We start from the raw sequence: 23,369 nt of genomic DNA, 5'->3' as shown, positions 1-23,369 counted from the left end.
CTTTTTTGAATAGTGGGGTAACATCAGCTACCCGCCAATCCATGGGTACCATTCCAGAGTCTATCGAGTTCTGGAAGATGACCAGCAATGCATCTACTATTTATAGGGCCACTTCCTTAAGTACCCTAGGATGTAGATTATCAGGCCCTGGGGATTTATCAGCCTTCAGTCCCATCAATTTTCCTAACACCATTTCCCTACAAATACTGATTTCTTTCAGTTCCACCCTTTCATCAGACCCTATGTTCCCCGGCATCTCTGGGAGGTTATTTGTGTCTTCCTTTGTGAAGACAGAACCAAAATATGTATTTAGTTGGTCTGCCATTTCTTTGTTCCCCATTAAAAATTCCCCTGAAGGCAGCAGGACAGGTAGATAAGGTGGTTAAAAAGGCATATGGGATACTTGCCTTCATTAGCCGAGGCATAGAATATAAGAGCAGGGAGGTTATGATGGAGCTGTACAAAACGCTAGCTAGGCCACAGCTGGAATACTGTGTGCAGTTCTGGTCGCCACACTATAGGAAGGATGGGATTGCATTGGAGAGGGTGCAGAGGAGATTCACCGGGATGTTACCTGGGCTGGAGCGCTTCAGCTATGAAGAGAGACTGGACAGGCTGGGGTTGTTTTCCTTAGAGCAGAGAAGGCTGAGGGGGGACCTGATTGAGATGTACAAAATTATGAGGGGCATAGATAGGGTAGATAGAAAGGAACTTTTCCCCTTAGTAGAGGGGTCAATAACCAGGGGGCATAGTTTCAAGGGGCAGGAGATTTAGAGGGGATTTGAGGAGGAACTTTTTCACCCAGAGGGTGGTTGGAATGTGGAACTCAATGCCTGAAAGGGTGGTGGAGGCAGGAACCCTCACAACATTCAAGAAGCATTTGGATGAGCACTTGAAATGCCATTGCATACAAGGCTATGGACCAAATGCTGGAAAATGGGATTAGACTGGACAGGGATGGTGTAGGGGTTACGGGAATTGGGTGGGATATGTGTCGGTGCAGACTCGATGGGCCGAAATGGCCTCTATCTGCACTGTGGGGTTTCTGTGGTATGCCGAGGAACCTTGATGTGTGGATCCAGAGTGGTGATGCCACCCAAACTCCAGGATAAAGTGCTAAAGGAGCTTCACGAGGGGCATCTGGGTGGAGTGAAAATGAAGAACCTAGCCAGAGCATTTGTATGGTGGCCAGGTATCGATGGAGACATAGAAGAAATGACCAAGAGCTGCCTAGGATGCCAGAAGGTCCAAAACGCTCCACCCCAAGCCCCTCTACATCCATGGGAGTGGCCCTCATCTCCCTGGCAAAGGGTACACATCGACTTTGCTGGTCCATTTATGGACTCAATGTTCTTAATCGCGGTTGATGCACACTCCAAGTGGCCGGAGGTAATAAAGATGTCCTCCACCACCACGGAAAAAACCATCACAGTATTAAGGACCATATTTGCCAGGAATGGGCTGCCGGAACAGATCTGTTCTGATAATGGACCGCAATTTGTGTCCGAAGAATTCAGGAAGTTCTTAAAAAACAATGGGGTTAAGCACTACACATCCGCCCCATACCATCCCGCCACCAATGGATTGGCTGAAAGGTTTGTCCAGACCTTCAAGAAGGCCATAAAGGCCATGGGTAATGAAGACATAAAACTTCAGCACAAGGTGGATAACTTCTTGTTCGCATACAGGAATGCAACACATATGGTTACCAACCAAACTCCCGCCATGATGTTCTTCAATAGAAGCCTAAGATGCCGGCTGGATTTGATCAAGCCCAACATCAGAAGGGACGTGGAGAACCGGCAATTTCAAGGCATGAATGAAAGGCCAACTAGAACCTTCCAGATAGGTCAACAAGTTTTGGCCCGGGACTACCGTACCGAGAAATGGCAGCCTGGAACTATCTGCACACGACTAGGACCACTGATGTATACCGTGGACATCGGAGAAAGCATAATAAGGCGCCATGCTGACCAAATCATAGAGTCATCCGAAAAGGGACAACCTACACCACAACTCTATACGCCTAACGATGAAGTAGAGATACCCATATCTACCTCCGATCCGGTGATACTGGAACCCGATGAACCCGACACTGGCATTCAAGCCGAATCAGCCTTGCCAAAAGAACCTACTACACCACCAGAAACTACTACACCACCGAGGCGTTATCCGGACCGAGTCAGGAAGCCCCCAGAGAGACTGACTTATAATTAATTAACTGCAGCAATGTGTATATTATTTTTCTTATAACATGTAATTAATAATTACTTAAAATATTATGTACTGGTTAGCTAAAAGGGGAGGAATTGTAATGTATGTGCCTTTAAGAGCCCCATGTGTGCTGTAATGCCGGTAATGGCCACTCGGGCTATATAAGCCTGTATATTGTGTTATATCCGTTAGTTCCCCTCCAGACTTTGCTTAGTAAACACCTATGAACCAACTTCTGTCTTCAGTGTCTCTATCAACACACAGACACAACATCCCTGCCCCCATTTTTCATGCAGTATGATTTTTGCCATTCCCATTTGCAACATTTTATCTTTTCTGCCTCTTACAAAAGTACAGGATGTTCTTTCTACTCCATCCTCCCCTCCTAACCCCCGCCCCGGTCTCTGCACCTGCTTAATATGTTACATCTCCAGCTTTTTCCAGTTCTGATGAAGGGTCCCAGACCTGAAATGTTAACTCTGTTTCTCTCTCCACGGATGCTGCCTCGCCTGCTGAGTATTTCCAGCATTTTCTGTTGTTATTTCAGATTTCCAGCATCCGCAGTATTGTGCAATTATTATAGTTACGTGGATAGACTGGAGAAGCTGGGGTAGTTCTCCTTTGAGCAGAGAAGATTGAGAGGAGATTTGATAGAGGTGTTCAAAATCATGAGGGGTCTGGACAGAGTAGATAAAGAGAAACTGTTCCCATTGGCAGAAGGGTTGAGAATTAGAGGATACAGATTTAAGGTGATTGGCAAAAGAACCAAAGGCTACATAAGAAAAACTTTTTTACATAGCGAGTGTTAGGATCTGGAATGCACTGCCTGAAAGGGTGATGGAGGCAGAGTCAATCACGGCTTTCAAAAGGGAATTAGATAAGTACCTGAAGGGAAAAAATTTGCAGGGAGTGGGAGTAGCTGAGGGCCGGGACGGGTGAATAGCCTCCTTGTGTGCTGTAACCAACCATTCTATGATTCTTCCTTTAAGACCCTCCTTAAAATCCATTTCTTTGACCAACCTTCTCGTCACCCCTCTTAATATTGGATATGGGTTTGAGGCTTCCACAGTTGAAGAGCCTGCGGGGTAAGGCAGTGTTGAAGGGAGGCGATGCAATGCAGGCGGGAACCCCCCCTCCCCAGCCAAGGATTCCCCTTGTGACGTAGGTTCCGCAGCGTGCGGCTCTCGGGTGACGTCAGGCGGCTGTGCGGGGGATACCCAGCGTGCCCCGCGGTGGTATGGCGGCTGGCGGTGAGTGAGAGAGAGAGAGCGAGCGAGCGCGAGGGGCTGGAGGCGACCGTGGCTCCGCTCAGGGACACACACAGACAGCGCCGGCAGCAAGGTGAGAAACAGGCCAACAACATACCGAACTGCCATAGGGCGGACCCTAGTCGAATTCAGTAACTAGTGATACTAACTAGTAACTGAGCGCAGAGTGCGCTAACTTATTAACTTGTTGAGTATAAATGATAGGACGGGGGAGGGGGGCCTGGAAACCGATCTGAGGATGGTTCTGTGGTGGTTGGTGGAGAGAGACGGTTTGAATCGGAGCTCGAACTGAGGGGGGCGGAAGATAAGTGAGCTCGAGTTGAGAGGGGGGAGGCAGTGAGCTGAGGGAAGGGAGCTGGAGCTGAGGGGGGGAATGAGCTGGAGCTGAAGCTGAGGGCGAGGGGGATGCCGTGAGCTGGCAGTGGAGTGAGTCCCCCCCCCCCCCCCCAGCTGCCCTCCTCCCAATTCAATTCAAATCGCTTTATTGGCATAACAAGGTACATCTTATGTTGCCAAAGCATCGAAAAACATTCATAGTTGTACTCAAAAATACAGATCTATCCATACAGTGTACAAACAGATATATCCCTGAGTATAAATATATACATTCATCATATAATTTGTATATACTCTTATATTTAGTGGTTGTCCCTCTGTTTATGGCAAGCTGTAACGTAGTGTGCCGCTAAGGTTACAAAATTTCTCTCTTCCCCGAATAGGTATGGGAGTTTTTGGTCGTCATTCAAATTTCTGAATTCCGGGCATATTTTTGTGAATTTTGGGTAGAAATTCTCCCTTATGCCCTGATATTTTCTACAAGCTGTGAGGAAGTGCATCTCTGTCTCCACCTCTCCCTGACTGCAGTGAGAGCATATCCTGTCCTCTCTTGGTAGCCGGGTCTGCCTGTGTCTACCTTTTTCGATCGCCAGGCTATGTTCACTAAGTCTGTACATTGTCAAGGTTTTTCTCAGTTTGCTATCCTTTACCATGGTCAGGTAATCAGCCATGTTGTATTGTCTGTTTAGGGCCAAGTAGCATTTGAGTTTGCTTTGGGTTTTTGTTTCTGCCCAATATGACAGATATTTTTCCTTTTGCTTAGCGACGATTGTGTTGGGTCGAATTCTTTGTGTTACGCTGTCACTGTCCTGGGGCTGGTTATTGTTAGTAGTGTTAGTTACTTCACTGAGTCCCAGGATTAGTTGACTGAGGGTATTCTTCTTTATGGTCCTCTCTTGGCATTTCAGGGCTTTGTAATGATAGCATTGGGGGTTGCTCATTTCTAGGTGTTTCCAAAATTTGGTGGCTCTTTTTTGGATAGTGATTATTAATGGATATTGGCCTAGTTCTGCCCTGCATGCATTGTTTACTCCCCCCTCCCCCTCCCCCAAGCTCCCTCCTCCCCCCCCGCCCTCCGGCTCGCTCTCGCTCCCCTCTTTCCCCCCCCTCCCCCTGGCTCGCTCCCCTCTTTCCCCCCCCCCCCCCCGGCTCGCTCTTCTCCCCCCCCCCCCCCCCCCCCCCCCCCCAGCTCACTCCCTTCCCCCCGCCACCCCCCAGCTAATTTTTTCCCTTCAGGGACTTATCCAACTCCCTTTTGAAAGCCAGGATTGAATCTGCTTCCACCACCCTTTCAGGCAGTGCATTCCAGATCCTAACCACTTCTGAGTAAAAGTGTTTTGTCATGTTGCCTTTGGTTCTATTGCCAATCACCTTAAATCTGTGTCCTTTCGATCGTGATCCTTCTGCCAATGGGAACAGTTTCGCTCTGTCTAGACCCCTCATGATTTTGAACACCTCTATCAAATCTTCTCGATCTTCTTTGCTCTAAGGAGAACTACCCCAGCTTCTCCAGTTTATCCACGTAACAAAGTCCCTCATCCCTGGAATCATTCTCGTAAATCTTTTCTGCACCCTCTCTAAGGCCTTCACATCCTTCCTGAAGTGCGGTGCCCAGAATTGAACACAATACTCCAGTTGAGGCCGAACCAGAGTTTTATAAAGATTCATCATAACTTCTTTGCTTTTGTACTCGATGCCTCTATTTATGAAGCCCAGGATCCCGTATGCATTTTTAACCGCTTTCTCAACCTGCCCTGCCACCTTCAACGATTTGTGCACACATACCCCCAGATCTCTCTGTTCGTGCACCCCCTTTAGGATTGTACCCTTTAGCTTGTATCTTCTCTCTACCAAAATGCACTTTTCTGCGTTAAACCCAGATCCCTCTGAATACCAACATTTCCCAGTCTCTCGCCATTTAAAAATAAGTTGCATTTCTATTTTTCCTACCAGAGTGGACAACTTTGCATTTCTCCGCATTATATTCCATCTGCCATGTTCTTGCCTACTCGCTTAACCTGTCTATACCGCTTTGCAGCCTCCGCATCCTTCTCACAGCTTACTTTCCCACAGCTTACTTTGTATCGTCAGCAAACTTGGATACATTACTCTCGGTCCCTTCATCTAAGTCATTGATGTAGATTGTAAATAGCTGAGGCCCCAGCACTCATTCACAGGTTGCGCAAACTTTGGCGTGTATTCCCCTGAGTTTAGAAGGTTATGGGATAATCTTAATGAGTTGTTTCAAATGACCAAAGGGTTTGATAGGAAAGATACAGAGAAACTATTTCCTGGTGGGGGAATAGAGAACAAGTGGGCATATTCTTAAAATCAGAGCTAGGCCTTTTAGTTGTGAAGTCAGGTCCTGGCCAGAATGGAGCTGATTGGGCAATTCCCCATCAGTCACACCTGGAGACTGCACTGCTGAGAGTGACAGGGATTGACTTTATGCACATTATTTGTATCCTGCAACTATCCTCCACTCACTGCATTTTGCTGGAGAAATGATAAATGTAAATGATGTAAGTATCCTCCACTCTCCATAGACGGTTTGCTGTATGTCCTGTCCTGCCTCCAATCCACTGGCTGACGATCTGTTTGTTCACAAAGGGCAATGACATTTTTATAAAATATTCATTCATGGGATGTGGGTGTCGCTGACAAAGCCAGCATTTATTGCCCATCCCTCATTGCCCTCGAAGGTGGTGGTGGGCTGCCTTCTTGATCAATAGATTTTTATTAGATAATGGTGTCAAAGGATATGGCGCAACAGCGGGCAAATGGAGTTGAGGTACAGGCCTGCTGTGATCTAATTGAATGATGGAACAGGCTCGAGGGGCTTAATGGCCTACTCCTGTCCCTGTGTTCCTACGTACTACTTTAATATTTCAGTATAAATACGTATTTCGTTATGTGCTGATCCACACTATCTGGTGTCTTAGGTTTAATGTTTAGTCTGCTGTTTAAGCAATCTGAACTAGGGCAGCAGGTGTGATTCAAGTTGTTTCAGTGTCTTCAGGGTGGGGGGCGTGTGGGAAGGACAAGACACGAGCCAGGATTCAGCTCTACTGTGGAGTGCCCACTCCCATGCCAAATAGTTTATTAATATTCACTATCTCGGCACACAAATGAAGAATGGCTACTTGGGTGGAGGGCTGTTGAATAATGCCCCCATAAGAGTTACTGCTTGCATGAGAGCATCGGAAAAAATCGAATGGGAGGAGGGATTCAAGTCATCAGCTTGGTTCAGTTCGTAGCACAGTCAAAAGGTTGTGGGGCTGAGCCCCATCCTGGGTTTTCAGATCACTCTCTGCTGGATGTGATTACTGTGAACGTACAATAATCCAGTTAAATAATTCCTGGTACTCTTAATATTTTAGAATTTTCCTATACATCTGTCAACATTTGCACATTTTAAGTTGGAATACTCCAAATTGCGAGATTTTCAGCCTGCATGCACCCTGAATGTTTCTGTTCGTGGTGTGTAAGGCAGGAGACCTGAAAGTTTCAGGCTGAAATAAAGTGTGTTGACAGTATGCACTGATTTTTGTTCAGATGTAACTTCTTATCCTTTCAAATGTTTTATGTTTGTATGCAATCTGCAATATCCTGTGTGGGTGTCTTGCAGTCTTTACATCCTTTAAGCTGAATTTTGATTCACAAGACAAAATCTGAGGATGTCTCCCCCATCAGAACCAGTTTTAAATTTGAAGTGTTAGACAGTTATGAATAACATCCTTTTGTTTTGACAGTTTGATTTTTACTGTATTAAGTGCTGTTGACACTGGGAATATAGTTTTGCAAGAATTCTGCAACTAACAGCTGAATTAATTTACAGTTGATACTGAAGCAAGCAGTTCTGAGTCAATGGTGGTCTCTGCAAATGTTAATTCAACTTCCTCGTACTTGGCTGCTCCTTCAAGCCCATATCATACCCTGGCAGAGATCATCAAAAGTTGCTGCTCTGCTCAGTACTATAATGTAAAGACATCTACAGTGTACAATGGTGCGAGTTGCTTTGTGCCCCTGAACAGTGTTCTAATCATGACCCTACTCTGCACAGTTAAAGTGAAAGCTTCCCAAAATGGATTAAGGGTGATGAAGCAATCCAGAACTCTGTTTTGTGCAGAACTGCTGTTCGGTATTTTCCAGCCGAGTTTGATGCCCACTATCCGTTAATGACAGAGTGCTGAGAACCATCGTGCCCTGTGTCTAAATGTGCTGTGATATCGAGCCAGGAGGTGCCTGATGACCTGCCTAATTGTACTCTGAGCATCAGTGGAAATGTTAGTTAGCCTTAGTTAATTCTAGACTAGGGATCAAAACACACTGGACAATGTTTCTGCTTCTGATCAATGTTTGTTGCCCTCAGCTGGTAGTGTGGGTGTGATGCTGGGTGAAGTCAGAGTTGGGTGCAGCTATATTGGGTGCAGCTATATTGGCTCCACAGATGTAAAGCCCACTGACGCTCATCCTGGGCTCCCATATGGAGATTGATTACCAGGGAGCTCCTGACACCCATTGAAACTGTATTCGTATTAAATTGCAGCTTGTGTTCAGGAGGGCAGAAATGGAACATAATAAACCAATTTGCATTTGTACCATTTATAAGTTAGGAAGTAGGCACAATGGTTATCACTCCTGCAAGGGAAGCAAGATCACTTCTGTCTTAATAAAGTACAGACTTGGTTTAGAAATCATCCAACCAAGTTTCTGGCCCCACATGTGTAAAACAGATCAATTGTTCTCCCCACCTCCCTCCTATAGGAGGGAAGGTAAAATTGGAATATTGAATGGCGTCGCCCAGTTCTGATCTTGTGTCCATCCTTGCTGACATCTTAACTGCACCATCGGCAGATGCCCAGCAGCAGAGATTTCTCTTCACTCTGACTTATGGGATGTCTTAGAAAATTTTTTAAAAGATAAAAAGTAATTTTGCTGTTAACCTCAATACTGTCCTGTTTTTTATGAATATTTTTCTCAGTTTATTTGCAGTACATTTGCCAGTCCCTAGGAACAAGTAAGGAAATAAAACCTTATTGCACTGCAGTGCCAATTGAGTCTACTATCTGCAATGACATTGCTGGAAATTGGTTAGGACTGCCGCACCCCCCCTAACCACCACATTTCAGCATTTTCTTTTATAGTAAAGTAATGTGCAGTATGTTCCAACTCCATTCAAAACAATACTGCTGAAGCTAACATATTGCTTCTTTAAGTGAGATTGATCTTGTAGATTGTCAAGGGAACAAAATTAAGGTAAGAGAGCCACTAGGCATCAGGATTAGTAGCTGACAAGTCTCTGGCCTGTACTGCAAAACTATTGGTCTAACAACATAATATTTAACATGGTCCCTGCTATGTACACAAGTGCACAAGATTTTTACAAACCACTGCTGGGGGAATCTTCCTGTGTGTGGGAGCACAGGACCGTGAGCACGGGAATCTTCCTGTGTGTGGGAGCACAGGACCGTGAGCACGGGAATCTTCCTGTGTGTGGGAGCACAGGACCGTGAGCACGGGGAATCTTCCTGTGTGTGGGAGCACAGGACCGTGAGCACGGGGAATCTTCCTGTGTGTGGGAGCACAGGACCGTGAACACGGGGAATCTTCCTGTGTGGGAGCACAGGACCGTGAACACGGGGAATCTTCCTGTGTGGGGGAGCACAGGACCGTGAGCACGGGGAATCTTCCTGTGTGTGGGAGCACAGGACCGTGAACACGGGGAATCTTCCTGTGTGGGAGCACAGGACCGTGAACACGGGGAATCTTCCTGTGTGGGGGAGCACAGGACCGTGAGCACGGGGAATCTTCCTGTGTGGGAGCACAGGACCGTGAGCATGGGGAATCTTCCTGTGTGTGGGAGCACAGGACCGTGAGCACGGGGAATCTTCCTGTGTGTGGGAGCACAGGACCGTGAGCATGAGGAATCTTCCTGTGTGGGGGAGCACAGGACCGTGAGCACGGGGAATCTTCCTGTGTGGGGGAGCACAGGACCGTGAGCACGGGGAATCTTCCTGTGTGGGAGCACAGGACCGTGAGCATGGGGAATCTTCCTGTGTGTGGGAGCACAGGACCGTGAGCACGGGGAATCTTCCTGTGTGTGGGAGCACAGGACCGTGAGCATGGGGAATCTTCCTGTGTGTGGGAGCACAGGACCGTGAGCATGAGGAATCTTCCTGTGTGTGGGAGCACAGGACCGTGAGCATGCACTGTTTGTGGGCACATCATCTTAGGCGGTCCCTCGGAACCGAAGATGACTTGCTTCCACACTAAAAATGCGTTCTTGGGTAACTGATGAGTCCAATGCGGGACCTACAGACTCTGTCACAGGTGGGGCAGACGGTGGTTGAAGGGGCGGGTGGGTGGGGTGCTTGGGTTGATGTGCGCTCCTTCCGCTGTTTGTGCTTGGCTTCCGCTTGCTCCCGGCGAAGAGACTCGTGGTGTTTGGTGCTTTCCCGGATGCTTCTCCTCCACATTGTGCAGTCTTGGCCCAGGGATTCCCAGGTATCGGTGAGGATGTTGCACTTTTTCAAGGAGGCTTTGAGGGTGTCCTTGAAGCATTTCCCCTGCCCACCTGGGGCTCTCTTGCAGAGTCAGAGCTCCAAGTGGAGAGCTTGTTTTGGGAGTTTCGTATCGGGCATGCGGATGATGAGGCCGGTCCATTGGAGCTGATCGAGCGTGGTCAGAGCTTTGATGCTGGGGATGTTGGCCTGAGCGAGAACACTGACGTTGGTGCGCCTATCTCTAGTGGTCAAGCACTAATGTTGAATTCTTGCTCTAAGTGAGATATTTACATTGCAGCGAATAGAAGTGCGTTTGCACATGAATTTTTATTTAACTGTCTGGTTTTGATGTCTTTGTGCTTTACCATGCGACATTTACAAATTGATGCAGTTCTTGTATTTGACAATCAGTGACTTCTGTCCATTTAGGTGATTGTTGGAGGAAACTCATCGTGGCAAAAAATGTCACTCTGGTAAATCTGGTACACAACATAAAACTCACCAGATGTAGTGGGCAGCTTTCAGTTTTGTTTTTGCATTATTGGCAGACGACTGTCCGCATCTAATGTTGTGGCATTCCTGGGGTGAAAGCCGCATGAAGAATTCTGTACCAATATTGTCATTCCTAGAGTCAAAACCAGTGCGAGGAATTCAATTAAATTCAGTGTCAAGTATAACGGAGCATACGGCATGGTGCCAGCAATCAGAAGCCGGGCTTTAAGCAGCTGGAGATGAGCGCCATTTACAATTACAGCTGCAAGTGATCTGTGAGTTTACAGCTGGTTAGTAAGTGGTGACAGCAGTGAAGGATGCAGTTGTTTACTCTGATCTGTGTATGCAGTTGGAAGGGATGGCTGACTCATTAAAGCTGCAGTCTAAGGTATCTGCAACAAAAATCCTATTGGAAGGATGCTCTGTTTTCTGTATGTACGGTATCTTATTTTCTCCTGCCCTCCCTATACCTGGCAGATAATGTTCCTAGACCATGTGTATTTAAATTTAAGTGGCTGGCTTTATTGGCATGAGATTATGATTTGCACCAAGTTTGCAATGTGAATGTGGCTTGAATTCTGTTGGGTACTTGTGGTTGTGTTTTTTTATTTTATACTGAATATAGCCCAGACTGTTATCAGTATACAGGAAACTTTGGTTTATCCGGAGGTTAACTGTCCAGAATGCTCGAGCCACCGGCAAAAATCAGGAGCCGTTTCGTTAGGTTTTTTTTCTTTTCGTTGCTTTTTTTCCCACCAGTCAGGCTCTGCAAGGTCTCGCTGAAGCTGTTGCTAAGCTACAGAGACGCTTGCAAGGTACGGCCGACTGTTTAGAAGCTGTTGGGGTTTGTTGCCAGATACGGAGCTCAAAATCTCCATATGTTTCAACATTAGCGCTGGTTTGTCCGGCAGTTTTGATGGGACGGCAACAGCTCGGTCCCGTCGGTGCCGGATAGCACAAAGTTTCCTGTAGATGCAGTGTTCTCTTTTCCCCTCCAAGGACAACATAAGCAAGCTTTACATTGAAGGAGCATTGTTAACAGTAGGAATATAGTACTTCACCTGATCCCATCCACATACACCTCGCAGCAGCTGGCTGTCGGAGGCCTGAAACCGTGTCTCCAGCCCATTCTGTCCTCTAGGCAGGAGGTGTGTGGGGGTAATGGGGGAGAAGAGCTATCACATACAGCGTTTTACAACCAGTGAGGTAGTTTTGAAGTGTAGTCACATTTGTAATGTAGGAAACATAAAAGGCTTATATTCTGAAGATCATAAGTGAGTATGAGAAAGAAAGACTTGCATTTATATAACGCTTTTCATGACCTCAGGACATCTCAAAGCGCTTTACAGCCAGTGAAGTACTTTTTGAAGTGTAGCCACTGTTGTAATTTAAGAAACACGATAGCCAATTTGCACACAGCAAGCTCCTACAAACCGCAATGTGATAATGACCAGATGATTTTTTTAAATGATATTGATTGAGGGATAAATATTGGCAAAAAAACCTCCCCTGCTCTTCGAAATAGTGCCAGGAGAGAGCAGATGGGGCCTCGGTTTAATGTCTCATCCGAAAGACAGCCCCTCCCTCAGTACTTTTAGTATGAGCCATTAACTTTCCAATTGGTTATCATTTAACAGTTCCCAGCTGTATACACTGGTTATGATGGTTATGCTGTTGGCTGTGTCTGTAGTTAATACAAGTTGTGATAATTGAAAAGTATATGTTGGATGCTTACTGACTCGGCCAGTGCCTGAGGAACTCTGTTGGAATGTACTGCAGGAAATGCATCCCCAGCATACTCATGGGCATTGGTTTTCAAGTAGAATTTTAAAATGGTTTGTTTAAGGAGAACCACTGACTAGTTAAAGAGAATATTTCACTTGTCCCAGGTCTGATTACAAAGGTAGTCAAATCATGGTGGAGTTTAAAGGCCATTTACATCTGTTTGGGGCTGAAGCTGCTTCCTTCCCCAGAGAATTGTGTGAATGAAATGTTTTGTTTCCTTGTGTTTAATTCTTGTTTGTAGTCAGCATTACTGAAAGTTGTGCTCACAGATGGTGCACAGAGTTTGAAATTCCCCATTGTTTACATGCCTAGAGGCATCTAAATCTGTTTGACATTTAAATACGTAGCTGCTCTGGGGCTGTGATCAAACTAATCAGCGCTACTGTGCCTAACCTCATGAGACTGGATTGACTTCTGGTCAAATAGGGAGCAGTAATTGTCCTCAACTTCTTATGCTGACATCAGCAAAATCATTTTATGACGCATGAGAGTTTTGTTAATATTCCTACAACAGAATTGGGCACACGCCTCTACCCACAAAGAACTTGTTGATGCTGCACTCAGTAGGTACCTGTCCTTTATGACAGACTGGACCTTTTATTTGTTTTGCCACAGTGCAATTTACTATATTTGCTATAACAATTGCATTTTTTTTTGATGGGTGCCTCTTCTGAGAGAACACAAAATGGAGAAAATTGGGACTCATTTTTCATATGTTTTTAAAACCATCGTATGAAAGCAACCACATTGTATTGTAAAGCTGAACTAAAAATGATAAATGCTGCAAGTACAGAGTAGTTTGACAAACAGTCTGACGAACCTGCTCTGTATTTACAGCATTATCTGTTTCTATTTCGCAGCCATTCCAGTTTTTTTTCTTTACATATCCATTGTGAATCAGAGTATGATTCACATCGACTGGGTATGAAATCTCAATTTGTTTTTCACTCGGGCACCTGCCTCGTGGCTATGTCATACTTTGGGTTAGAGCTGTAAATTAGCAGTAACACCAGGTTCTTGCAAAACCATTACTGATGATTTAAAAAAAAAAAACACAGGGCTATAGTAGTTTAAGTTTTGATGGAATTTTTCTCCCGATTGTAAAGCCATAAAAATGCAGAAGTTCCATTTAATTGCTTCTGAGCAAGTTTTTCATAGCTGTGCCAGTTTCACAAGGGCAGTGCTAAGTACAGTGCCTTAAAGTTCTTTCTTGGAAATCTACAGTTTTTACAAATTTGACAGTCAAACAATTCAGAAAGGCACTCTGGATTAATGTGGACTTGATCTCTGTGCTCTCTTGAGAGGCTCTGTAGTCGAATGGGGAGCTGGGTTGGATGTCCACTTAGAATTAAGCCTTGTCTTTGTTATTTTGACTACAAGGTAAAGTGGAAAAGGCTTTGTTAACCCTTTGGTCTTTGGTACTCCAACAGATTTGCCCAGAACTCTCTGAAGTGCATTCGGAAGTTTCAGACTGAAATTGATGTGTCTGATATTTCCAGTAAAGACAAGTTGACTGTAGGGCATCAGGAGGGCAGTTTTCTGAGAAATCGAAATGTTGGTGAAGAGTCTTTTCTCGTTAAAGCACATTATTAGCGCAGAGGGTAGCAAGGGCACAGAATGTATTCTGGGTGGGGGACTTCAATGTCCATCACCAAGAGTGGCTCGGTAGCACCACTACCGACCGAGCTGGCTGAGACATGAAGGACATAGCTGCCAGTCTGGGCCTGCGACAGGTGGTGAGAGAACCGACACAGGAAAAACCTGCTTGACCTCGTCCTCACCAATCTACCTGTCGCAGATGCATCTGTCCATGACCGTATTGGTAGGTGTGACCACCACACAGTCCTTGTGGAGACAAAGTTCCGTCTTCACATTGAGAACGCCCTCCATCGTGTTGTGTGGCACTACCACCGTGCTAAATGGGATAGATTCAGAACAGATCGAGCAGCTCAAAACTGGGCATCCATGAGGCGCTGTGGGCCATCAGCAGCAGCAGCAGAATTGTATTCCAGCTCATGGCCTGGTATATTCCTCACTCTACCATTACCAGCAAGCCAGAGGGCCAACCCTGGTTCAAAGAGCATGCCAGGAGCAGCTCCAGATATATCTAAAAATGAGGTGCCAACCTGGTGAAGGTACAACACAGGACTCCATTCATACTAAACAACAGAAACAGCATGCTATAGACAGCTAAGTGAATCCACAACCAACAGATCAGCCAAAGTGCTACAGTCCTGCCACATCCAGTCGTGAATGGTGGTGGCCAATTAAACAACTGCTGGGAGGTGGAGGCTCCAGGAACAACCCCATCCTCAATGATGGCGGGGCCCAGCTTGCAAGTGCAAAAGGCAAGGCTGAAGCGTTTGCAACCACCTTCAGCCATAAGTGCCGAATGGCTGATCCATATCTGCCTCCTCCTGAGGTCCCCACCATCACAAAAGCCAGTCTTCAGCCAATTCGATTCACTCTCTCTGATATCAATAAACGGTTGAGCGCAATAGATACAGCAAAGGCTATGGGCACGGATAACATCCCGGCTGTAGTGTTGAAGACCTGTGCTCCAGAACTAGCCGAGCTGTTCCAGTACAGCTACAACACTGGCATCTAGCTGGCAAAGTGGAATTGCCCAGGTATGTCCTGTCCACAAAAAGCAGGACCAATCCAATCCGGCCAATTGCCACCCCATCAGTCTACTCTCAATCATCAGCAAAGTGATGGAAGGTGTCGTCAACAAGCGTCGTCAAGTGGCATTTACTCACTGACAACCTGCTCACTGATGTCCAGTTTGGGTTCCACCAGGACCCCTCTGCTCCAGATCTCATTACAGCCTTGGTCCAAACATGGACAAAAGAGCTGAATTCGAGAGGTGAGGTGAGAGTGACTGTCCTTGACAGCAAGGCAGCATTTGACCGAGTGTGGCATCAAGGAGCCCTAGTAAAACTGAAGTCAATGGGAATTGGGGGGGGGGGGAAATTCTCCACTGGCTGGAGTTATACCTAGCATAAAGGAAGGTGGTTGTCATCTCAGCTCCAGGACATCGCTCCAGGAATGTCAGATTATCATAAGATCATAAGTGGGGATGCTTGCTGATTGCAGTGTTCAGTTCCATTTGCAACTCATAATGAAGCAGTCCATGCCGGCATGCAGGAAGACCTGGACGACGTTCAGGCTTGGGCTGATAAGTGGCAAGTAACATTTGCGCCACAAGTGCCAGGCAATGATTATCTCCAGCAAGCGAGAGTCTAACCACCGCCCCTTGACATTCAACGGCATCCCCATCGTTGAATCCCTAACCATCAACATCCTGGGGGGTCACCATTGACCAGAAACTTAACTTGACCAGCCACACACATACTGTTGCTACAAGAGGTCAGAGGCTGGGTATTCTGTGGTGAGTGACTCGCCTCCTGACTCCCCAAAGCCTTTCCACCAGCTATGAGGCACAAGTCAGGAATGTGATGGAATACTCTCCACTTGCCTGGATGAGTGCAGCTCCAACAACACTCAAAGCTTGACACCATCCAGGACAAAGCAGCCTGCTTGATTGGCACCCCATCCACCACCTTAAACATTCGCTCCCTCACTACTGGCATACCGTGGCTGTTAACCCACGACCTCTAACACCTAGAAGGACCAGGGCAGCAGGTGCATGGGCACGCTATCACCTCGCAGTTCCACATGCCATCCTGACTTGGAAATATATTGCCGTTCCTTCATTGTTGCTGGGTTAAAATCCCTGGGATGGCAGGAATGACATACGAGGAGCGATTGGGTCGATTGGGCTTATATTCGCTGGAGTTTAGAAGCATGAGAGGGGATCTCATTGAAACTTATAAAATTCTAACAGGACTAGACAGACTAGATGCAGGAAGGATGTTCCCGATGGTGGGGGAGTCCAGAACCAGGGGTCACAGTCTAAAGATAAGGGGTGTTATTTAGGACAGAGATGAGGAATTTCTTCACCCAGAGAGTGGTGAAGCTGTGGAATTCTCTACCACAGAAGGCAGTTGAGGCCAATTCATTAAATATATTCAAGAAGAAGTTAGATATATTTCTTAAGGCTAAAGTGATCAAGGGACATGGGGAGAAAGCAGAGACAGGGTACTGAATTTGGATGATCAGCCATGATCTCATTAAATGGCGGAGTGGGCTCGAGGGGCCGAATGGCCTACTCCTGCTCCTATCTATATGTATCTAACTCCCTACCTAACAGCACTGTGGGAGTACTTTCACCACACGGACTGCAGTGGTGCAAGAAGGCAGCTCACCACCACCTTCTCAAGGGTAACCAAGAATGGGCAATAAATGCTGGCTTGCCAGCGATGCCCACATACCGTGAATGAATATAAAAAGACCAGAGGAGGTTTACTCTTCATTTCAGTACTGTGCTGAATCTGGATGGTTAGGTGTTCTTCTCCCAGAAGTGACATCTGTGATCTTGATGAAAATGAAAGGAATAATATTATGGAGAAATTGAAGCTGCAGAAGAGGACAGAATTGGAAAACTAGATATTTCAAGCCGGAACTTCAAACCACTTCTGCTTGGCACTGCTGTCCTTAAACTGGTACAGCAGTTCTCTTCTTCTTAGGCAGTCCCTCAGAACTGTTGATGACTTGCTTCCACACTAAAAATGAGTTCTCCGGTGACTGCTGAGTCCAATGCGGAACCTCCAGTCTCTGTCGCAGGTGGGGCGGGTAACCACGTTTCTCTGTGTGTTCTCTATCAGCTGTCCCTGGTAGGTTCGGGCAGAGGCAGAGCTGGTAGGTCCCTGTTAGGTTCGGGCAGAACTGGTAGGTTCGGGCAGAGCTGGTAGGTCCCTGGTAGGTTCGGGCAGAGCTGGTAGGTTCGGGCAGAGGCAGAGCTGGTAGGTCCCTGGTAGGTTCGGGCAGAGCTGGTAGGTCCCTGGTAGGTTCGGGCAGAGGCAGAGCTGGTAGGTCCCTGGTAGGTTCGGGCAGAGGCAGAGCTGGTAGGTCCCTAGTAGGTTCGGGCAGAGCTGGTAGGTCCCTGGTAGGTTTGGACAGAGGCAGAGCTGGTAGGTCCCTGGTAGGTTTGGACAGAGGCAGAGCTGGTAGGTTCGGGCAGAGGCAGAGCTGGTAGGTCCCTGGTAGGTTTGGACAGAGGCAGAGCTGGTAGGTCCCTGGTAGGTTTGGGCAGTGGCAGAGCTGGTAGGTTCGGGCAGAGGCAGAGCTGGTAGGTCCCTGGTAGGTTCAAGACCCATGAAAAGCGATTGGAGCAGTTTATATTCCTAAATGCAGTCGATGGCATGGACAGGGCTTTTGCCATCGGCTGCACTGCAGCAGTGTAAATTTTGTAAGTGCCATAGATCACATCAAATTGTCTTTAGTTTGAATGAGTGAAGTTAATGTCATTTGTTAGGTCGTGGGTGAAGAAGGTTTTTTTAATTTTGTAGATCACTTTTATATATAGAATCATAGAATGATGCAGCACAGAAGGAGGCCATTCGGTCCATCGTGCCTGTGTCTGTTCTTCGGTAGAACTGTCCAATTAGTCCCACTCCCCTGCTCTTTCCCCATGGCCTGTACACTTTTTCCTTTCAAGTATTTATCCAATTCTCTTTTGAATATTAGTATTGAATCTGCTTTCACCACCCTTTCAGGCAGTGCACTCCATATCACAAAAAAAGTTTCCTCGTCCCCTTTGGCTCTTGTGCCAATCACGTTAAATCTGTGTCCTCTGGTAACTGACCCTTCTGCCACTGGAAATGGTCTCTGGTTTTACTCGATCAAAACCATTCATGATTTTGGACATTTATCAAATCTCATCGTAACCTTCTCTGCTGTAAGGAGAATAATCCCTGGTACCATTTTTGTCAAGCTCTTCTGCACCCTCTCCAGTGCCTTGGCATCCTTCCTGAAGTGTGGTGCCCAGAATTGAACACAATACTTCAGCTGAGGCCGAACCAGTGTTTCATAAAGGTTTTGCATAACTTCCTTGCTTTTGAACTCTACACCTCGATTTATAAAGCCAAGGATCCCATATAAGCATATGGGGCTTCTGGCGCGCTCGGCCCCGCCTCCCCTTCTGGCGCGCGCTCGGCCCCGCCTCCCCTTCCGGCGCGCGCCCCCTCGGCCCCGCCTCCCCTTCCGGCGCTCGGCACCGCCTCCCCTTCCGGCGCGCGCCCCCTCGGCCCCGCCTCCCCTTCCGGCGCACGCCCCCTCGGCCCCGCCTCCCCTTCCGGCGCGCCCCCCCCTCGGCCCCGCCTCCCCTTGCGGCGCGCGCGCCCCCCCTCGGCCCCGCCTCCCCTTGCGGCGCGCGCGCCCCCCCTCGGCCCCGCCTCCCCTTGCGGCGCGCGCGCCCCCCCTCGGCCCCGCCTCCCCTTGCGGCGCGCGCGCGCCCCCCTCGGCCCCGCCTCCCCTTGCGGCGCGCGCGCGCCCCCCTCGGCCCCGCCTCCCCTTGCGGCGCGCGCGCGCCCCCCCTCGGCCCCGCCTCCCCTTGCGGCGCGCGCGCGCCCCCCCTCGGCCCCGCCTCCCCTTGCGGCGCGCGCGCGCCCCCCCTCGGCCCCGCCTCCCCTTGCGGCGCGCGCGCGCCCCCCCTCGGCCCCGCCTCCCCTTGCGGCGCGCGCGCCCCCCCTCGGCCCCGCCTCCCCTTGCGGCGCGCGCGCCCCCCCTCGGCCCCGCCTCCCCTTGCGGCGCGCGCGCCCCCCCTCGGCCCCGCCTCCCCTTGCGGCGCGCGCGCGCGCCCCCCCTCGGCCCCGCCTCCCCTTGCGGCGCGCGCCCCCCTCGGCCCCGCCTCCCCTTGCGGCGCGCGCGCGCCCCGCCTCCCCTTCTGGCAAATGAGAAAAGCCAACTGAAGCAGAGCCTGTTTTTAATAATTTGTGATCGTGTCTTGTACATTGTCTGTTTTCCATGCACAAGATTCTTTAATAGGGCTTCACTACCTGTTTTTTTGAGGGGTGTCTGGGAGACTCTAATGGCTGGAGTATTTGTAACTAGGGTTGCAAAATTCTGGGAATTTTTAAAAGAGGAAACTTTCCATGGGAATTTTCGGGAATTTTGGGAATTTATGGGATTTTTGACTTTTTTTGCACACTGATAGTTTTTGTCTCTGACCCTTATATTATCTTTGTCGTCAAAATAGACATACTGTTCCATACAAATAAAAACAGGCTTTCAAAACTTTATTTATGTTATAATTTTGAACTTTATTGAACCCCCACAAAAAAGACCCATCTAAAATAAAATAAAAAGAGCGTCAGCTTATTTAGCCTGTAATTTGTCCTTATTTTGTCCCTTTGAGTCTTCTACTCCTGAGTCTTCTGAGTCTTCTACTCCTCATTGCTCCTCCTGATTCTCTGACTCTGACGTGTCCATTTCATCCTCTGTGTCAGTGTCTAGCTGTGTGGTGGACACTTCTGTATCTGGCTCAATAAGTTGTAGGTTCACCCGGATAGCCACCAGTTTCTCCACTCTCGTTAGTCAGCCTGTTGCGCACCTTTGTATGCGTATTCCCAAAAAGTGACCAGTTTCGTTCAGAGGCCGCTGATGAAGGTGGGATTTGGAGTATCACCGATGCAATAGGTGACAGGGCCTCAGATGCACAAAGTCCCTTCCACCAGGTATGTGCACTGATATGCTTGCATGATTCCCATATCCCATCCCCATTCCAAAGACCTTGCTTGGTAGAGAACTTTGCCAGACTTCCCAGAGCTTTGCCCACATCCAGATTGAGATGGTGTGAGAGGGTAGAAATCACACGGTAAGCGCTGTTGATCTGTTCTCCAGAAAGTATTGGTCTCCCCACATGCTTTGGGGTCCAGCATGTATGCTGCAGCATGAATCGGCTTGATGCGTCTGTATGAATTGAACAATTGCCTTCTCCTCTGCTTTGAGCAGCAGGGATGTGGGTAGGGCAATGCTGATTTGTTCTTTTAAATCAGTAAAAAGCCTGAGAACATCTGACAAGACAGTGTCATCTCCTTCAATCTGAGCAATTGCAGATGCTACTGGTGAGAGTAGTTTAAGGCTGCTAACCACTCTCTCTCCCAAAACACATCATCCAGCAGTATTTTCTTGATGGTGGTTTCCATATCCACAGACTGGGATATTGCCATTTCTTGCAGCGACTCCTTACCCTCCAGAAGGCTGTTGTACATTATGACAACACCACCCCATCTAGTGTTGTTGGGCAGCTCCAGTGTGGTGTTCTTGTTCTTTGTCATTTGCTTGGAGTTGTAGGTTGCTGCAACTACCTGTTTTCCCCTGACATACTTAACAACTTGCTTGGCTCTCTTGTACAGTGCTTCCATGGTTCTCAAACCCATGATGTCCTTGAGGAGCAGGTTAAGCCCATGAGCTGCGCACCCAATAGACGTAATGTGAGGGTAGGCCTCCTCCACTTGAGCCCAAGCAGCCTTCATATTTGCAGCATTGTCAGTAACTACTGCAAAGACCTTTTGTGATCCAAGATCATTGATGACCGCTTTCAGCTCATCAGCAATGTATGTGCCTGTGTGTCTGTTGTCCTTCGTGTCTGTGCTCTTGAAGAACACTGGGAGAGGAGTGGAGACGATGTAGTTTATGATGCCCTCCCCGCGTACATTTGACCACCCATCTGAGATAACTGCACCACAGTCTGCCATCGCTATCGTTTCTTTGAGCTTTCCTTGGACTCTGTTATACTCAGCCTCCAGCAAATAAGTAGACAAAGCATGTCTGGTGGGAGGACAGTATGCAGGGCGAATAACATTGAAAAATCTCTTCCAGTACACATTGGCTGTGAGCATGAGGGGTGAGCCTGTTGCATATACAGCTCGAGCAAGGCACTCATCTGCATTCTTCTGGCTATGGTTATCCATTGTATCAAAGAACCTTCCAAGTGGGCCAGGAGTTGCTGATGATAAGGAGCCTGATGCTGAATGAGAACCATCATCTTCTTGAATGGAAGCAGAGGAACTCTGGGCTGACTGCTGTGAGCTTTGAGTGAAGTTGTTGCATTTGGATAAATGCTGCTGCATCTTTGTGGCATTCTTTACATATGGCTTTCTACAGTGTTTGCACATGTACACAGTCTTTCCATCTTTAATGCCTGGGGTAAAATGCTTCCACACATCCGACGGTAAACGTGGCATTGTTCTATGCAGAGAAATAAAGGGCATTCATCTCTGTGTCGAACTGCGGTCGATCAGCACGATTGCAACAGGGTGAGAACATTTTTGCTGATGCTCCATGTGATGGAAGCATGACCTGTACACACATGACGCTACATCACCAATAGTGTATTTTGTATATTTTAAATTGAAGGACAAGAGTTCAACAAGTAACTGGTTTATTTGGTAAAAAGTCTGATTTACTTACTGCATCATCACAACATCAGCAGAAAACAAAATGATTTCCCTCAGGACCCCTAACCTGGATCTTAAAAAAAACTATAGCAGTCTTACAGATGCCTGCAGGCCAATCACAATTCGATATGCAAATATTACAAAGAGGGAGCTAATCGCTCATCCACTCATCCAACCAATCAGGACACATTTGTTCACAGTCACACACAAAACTTGTAATTATTAAAACAAGCCAAGTAAGAAGATAAACATATATTGATTAAGAAATTCCTTAATAATTAAGATTCCCTCTCTGTTAGTAATTTTAAGAGAGGACCTGTGGGGGGGGGGGGAAAGAAAGAAATACAAAAAAACCAATATTATGCTAGCATGTGCTTTTTTGGGCAAAATTCCCAAGCTAAACTTCCCGTGGAAAATTTCCGGAAATTTCCCGGAAACTTTCCACCCCTTTGCAACCCTATTTGTAACCGACAGTTTGGGTGTTGAGGAAAGAAACTCATGGATGAATGGCTCTTGTAGGTCATCTTGTCTCAGCCAAAGCGAATGCCTTCATTCAGTCTGTGTGGACGGCAGTAATTTGAAAAGCAGCTCTTCCATATCAGCAGCTTGCATTGTAATGAACTGCCTCCACATGTGATACACCTTGTACATTATTTTAAATGGAAGCTAGACCAAGTGTTGCACCTGCACAGAAAGTTGAATAACAAAAATGGAATCACAGGGTTGTGTCCGATTTACTAAAGTATCAGTTAGACCGGAGCAACTTTTAGACCAGAATCTAATTCTGTAGTCCTTTTTAGAATATTAACGTTTTAGAAAAAAATGCACTAATTGTACTTTTTGTCTGTGTTTTTCCTCCATTGCAGTTAAGTAGAAGCCTCTCTATATAGCTATTGCTTACTTGCATCACAGCTTCTAGATCATGGTGATTCACATTATACTTAAATTAAAAGCTATTTAGGGGAAATCGGAGTGTGAGGACAACTGTAACTTTTATTTATATAGCGCCTTTAATGTAGAAAAGTCCGAAACCACTTCACTGATACATAATAATAGATACCAAGCCAAAGAAGGAGCTATTATGAGGGATGACCAAACTTAGTCAAAGAGGTGGGTTTTAAGGAGGGTCTTGAAGAAGGCAAGGGGTTTAGGGAGGGAACTAGCGTGTGGGGCCTAGGCAGATGATGGCATGATGGCCAATGGTGAACGAAGGGAGGGGGTTGTGCAAGAGATCAGAATCGGAGGAATGGAGAGTTTCGGGAGGTGGGGGGTTTGTTGTGCTGGTGAAGTAAGTTGCAGGGTGGGTTAAGGCCAAGGAGGTATGGATACATGAGGGTGACTATTTTAAAATTGAGGCTTTGGGAGATCAGGGGTGCTTATACGTCAGCAAGGACAGGAGGGATAGGCGGATGGGATATGAAGAGTTTTGGATGAGCTGAAGTTTACAGAGGATGAGAGCCCGGCCA

The 23,369-nt window shown here is 47.3% G+C and overlaps 1 long non-coding RNA gene across 1 annotated transcript in view; it reads left to right on the top strand.

Annotated features, from left to right (window-relative positions):
* Nucleotides 1-3,350: 3,350 nt before the first annotated feature.
* The window catches only part of LOC147113176 (uncharacterized), a 116,558-nt gene continuing 96,539 nt past the window's right edge, over nt 3,351-23,369 (top strand). Inside the window, exon 1 of the long non-coding RNA XR_015079632.1 lies at nt 3,351-3,555. This is a non-coding gene — a long non-coding RNA (uncharacterized LOC147113176). The remainder of the gene's footprint in view (nt 3,556-23,369) is intronic.

This window comes from Somniosus microcephalus, chromosome 9 (assembly GCF_052327205.1).
Source record: "Somniosus microcephalus isolate GS21.2 chromosome 9, FLI_Smic_1.0, whole genome shotgun sequence".
Lineage (NCBI taxonomy): Eukaryota > Metazoa > Chordata > Chondrichthyes > Squaliformes > Somniosidae > Somniosus > Somniosus microcephalus.
The sequence above is the reverse complement of the archived record's forward strand: the minus strand, read 5'-3'. Positions and strand labels throughout refer to the sequence as shown.